The sequence below is a fragment of the Neopelma chrysocephalum genome, unplaced genomic scaffold (assembly GCF_003984885.1).
Source record: "Neopelma chrysocephalum unplaced genomic scaffold, ASM398488v2 Primary Assembly neopelma1_318, whole genome shotgun sequence".
Classification (NCBI taxonomy): domain Eukaryota; kingdom Metazoa; phylum Chordata; class Aves; order Passeriformes; family Pipridae; genus Neopelma; species Neopelma chrysocephalum.
The window spans coordinates 214015-217939 of record NW_020897980.1 but is presented as its reverse complement, the minus strand read 5'-3'; the positions used below and the strand labels follow the sequence as shown (position 1 = coordinate 217939).

General features: G+C 49.6%; 1 protein-coding gene across 4 annotated transcripts in view; it reads right to left on the bottom strand.

Moving 5' to 3' along the window:
• Window positions 1-3925, bottom strand: part of LRRTM4 (leucine rich repeat transmembrane neuronal 4) — a 203433-nt gene that overhangs the window by 35422 nt on the left and 164086 nt on the right. The window lies entirely within an intron of this gene.

Genomic DNA, 3925 nt, shown 5'->3' with positions numbered 1-3925 from the left:
ATCTAAAGAGAGAGCACCATTTTAAAGTGGCTGGACCTGCTCCTGAAGAACAGGGAGGGCCTTTAGGGCTCCCTATTGGGATTTCTGTCACGGAATGGCAGAGTTTTTCAATCACATCAGCTAAGAGCTGGAGATAAGATAGGGCCAGAAAAGGAATTACAGGGGATATACCCTGTATAATTTGGCTTTGTGGCTGGGAAAAAAAGAGTAAAAGCAGAGGCAGTCACTGAAAGCCTCAGTGATTTTAGGATTTCGGCTTTAAAACAACTTATTTACTAGGAGACAAAATTGGGATAATGTTTCAAAAAGTGGCTCTGTGGCTTCAAAACTCGACTGTGGTTGTCAGGCCTGTCTGAAGCACTCGAAGTTCAGTTTAAATTCTGAGTGCCCACGAGCACAAAATCAGCTGAGATGTTTGGGGGTCGGGGGATTTGGAGTTCGAAGGCAACTCCCTGCCTGCAGCACAGCTGGAAAGGAACCTTTGTACTCCTGAACCCTTGGAAAACTTACATTGGGATAGAATTTCTGAAAGCTCCAGAGGTGTTTTTTGGTGGTTTTTTTCCCCATAAAAGCTCTGACTTTGCTAAAATAGGCAGGAAAAATACTCTGGGGGAAGAATTTAGGACACTCAAACATCTGCCTGTGCTGCCCCTCGGGGCAACTGCTGCCCTTTAGGGGGTTCTGGGGCACCTGGCAGGGTGAGCCCACACATTAATTGGGGTTTCTGGGCCTAACTATGGAACTGTGAGCACTGGGTGGACCCCCTGCCTCTGGCTGAGTGACATTTGGGGCGTAGGAAGTGAAAAAACGAACCACAGGCAGCGAAAACCCCGAGTAACAGCTCCGAAAATAACACTTGCACTGCTACACACGGATCCCAGGGATGGTTCCTTCCCTCCTGGGCTTTCCTGATGCTGGGTTTGAGCAGATTGTTGGATACCATGGATGGAAACCTGCAGCAGCACCTGCTCTGAGTTAATGAGCCCTGCCTGGCTCCGGAGCAGCTGTGGATTTTGGTGGAGCTTTGTCTTTATTTGGGGTTTGGAGTGTTTGTTCAGCGGAGCAGGAGCCAGGGGAAAACCTGAGCAGCTGGTGTGACACCAGGCACGGCCCTGGCTGCCAGGTCACCTCTTAACCCATGTCCTGGGCCCCAGGAAAGGCTCCAAACCAGGGCTATGGGTGAGCAAGGACCAGAGAAAGGGAAGTGGTGAACTCAGGTTGGTTCCTAGGGGGGAGAAATAATCTGATTTAAAATAATCTGATTTAGTAGATACTGAGTGGGCTTGGTTTGTTTTGGTGTTCCTGAGAAGCACCACTTGTCTTCAATCCCACCTTTCCCCACCACTTCTCTTCACCTCCACAAACCTAAGTTTATCCAAGGATTTAGGTCCCTTATCCCACCTGCAAGGATTCCAGGGTGGAAGAGGGCTGAGCTCACACCCCCCTGACATGAGGAGCACTTGGGGTTGTGGCTCAGGGGCTGAGGGGTTCACTTGGTGATCTTAGAGGGATTTTCCAACCTTAATGATTCCATGATTCTGTGATTGCCCTTTTTACCTGGAGCTCTGCTGAGACCAACAGATCTGACCACTAAATGGAAATAGTCATTGAATTCCAGAATGTTTTGGGTTGGAAAGGATCTTAAAGCCCATCCAGCCCCTCACCCTGCCATGGAGAGGGACACCTTCCATTATCCCAGGTTGCTCCAAGCCCTTTCCAACCTGGCCTTAGACTCTTCCAGGGATCCAGGGGCAGCCACAGCTTCTCTGAGCAACCTGTGCCAGGGCCTGCCCACCCTCACAGGGAGGAATTCCTTCCCAATATCCCATATAACCCTCCCTCTGGCAGTGGAAGCCATTCCCTGTGTCCTGTCCCTCCATCCCTTGGAAACAATCTCTCTCCATGTTCCTTGCAGGCCTCTTCAGGTCCTGGAAGGCCACAATTTGATCACCCCAAAGCTTCTCTTCTCCAGGCTGAACAATCCCAACTCTCCAGCCTTTCCTCCCAGCAGAGCTGCTCCATCCCTCTGCTCATCCTGGTGCCTCCCCTGGACTCGCTCCAGCAGCTCCACGTCCTTCCTATGCTGGGACCACAGAGCTGGATGGGATTCCAGGTGGGATCTCACCAGACCAGAGCAGAGGGGCTTGGACATCCTCAGGAAAACGGCTGAATTAAAACAATCAGCTGAATTAAAACAATCAGCTGATCTCAGCTGTCTTGGCAACCCGATTATCCCCAGAGCCTGAGCCAGTCACACGCTGTGTCCAAGATGAGTTGAATGATGAAGCTGATAATGAGAACATGACCATCCACCATGGAAAAAAAGCAGCTTTCTAGAAATAACAAACCAACCAGCCCATGGCAAAGAGATGGGTGCAAGATTCAGAGATGTGTACATACAAAACTTGATTGAAATTAAAATCATTAAGCACTGCAATAAATTCAGCTTGAGTGGATGAAAGGCAGCCCTTAGGTAAGGAAGGGGGAAAATGGGTTTAAATAATTAAGGCTCTATTTACAAATGTCTCCTAAAGTATTCATGAGAATCTCTTCATAGGGATAATAAATAATAAAATAAAGAATAAAGAATAAAGCTCCCATGTGAGCAGCAAAGGTGTTCTCTGAGCTGTATCTGCCAGTTTGGAGAGGGTAGAGGATGGGTAAGAGATCCCAGCTGCTGGGTTGGGATAGAAAACTGGCATATCTTTGAAAAAACTGTGCTGTGGCTCAGGTAAACACCCTTCAACCATCAAACATCACAATCACAGGATTGGTGATGTTGGAAAAGACCTTTAAGATCAAACCCAACACCCCCATGGTCACCACTAAACCACGGCCTCAAAGTGCCACATCCACGTGTTTTATGAACCCTTCCAGGGATGGTGACTCCCCCACTGCCCTGGGCAGCCCATTCCAATGCTTTACAACCCTTTCCACGCTTTTTTTTTCCTCTAATATCCAATTTAAACTCCCCTGGTGCTACATGAGGCCACTGCTTCTCATCCTGTCCCTCCGAACCAACCTCGACCCCTCCCACGTTCATTTGCTTTGTCAGCTTTGAAAGAAAAGGTCACAGAGAACATGTTTCTGACTCTCATGCAAATCACTCTGCAGATGTTAATTACCAGTTACCAAGGAATGATTTCTTGCCTTGGAACTGAGGGTTGATTTGGGTAATTGCAGTTTTGTTCCATGTTTTCTTTATCCAAGCACAAAGAGCCCGGACTTGCTCCCATCACACCTTGTAGGGACAAACTGCCCCAGACCAGGACAAGCACAATTTCCCAAAGTCCTTTTGATTCCTGAAAAAGCCACGGGATCCTGGTGGCTCCCACAGCATCCTCTGGCATTTGGATCCCAGGGGCTGCCTGGAGGCTCTGGAATACCTGCAAACCCCTCTGGAATTCCCTGAGCCTCCAGTGCCAGTCTGAGGGACAGCATGTCCTTGGGACAATCCCAGAGCAATCCCAGTGCAGCTGCAGCTGCAAGAGAGCCTGGAAATGAGCATCAGGGAGCATGGAAAAGGCTCCAAACCCTGTCACTCCTACAGATTATAATACAGCAAGGAGACAGAAGGATTTATGGAATGTTTCCCTCCTTCCAGGGCAGCAGCGCCAGCAACTGGCACATTCCATGGGGGTAGAGAGAATGAGGGATTCTGTGGAGCACATGGACACACCTCCATTGGAATTCCTCAAATCAGGGCAGAACACCTGACCAGGGGCTAAGCTGGAATTCCCAGAGGAGCTTTGGCTGTCCCTGGATCCCTGGAAGTGTCCAAGGACATGTTGGATGGGGGCTTGGAGCGACCTGGGATGGTGGAAGGTGTCCCTGCCCATGGAACTGGACGGGCTTTAAGGCGCCTCCCAGTCCAAACCAGTCCATGATTCCATAATTCCATGATGGGCTGCCATGGGGGGGGGGG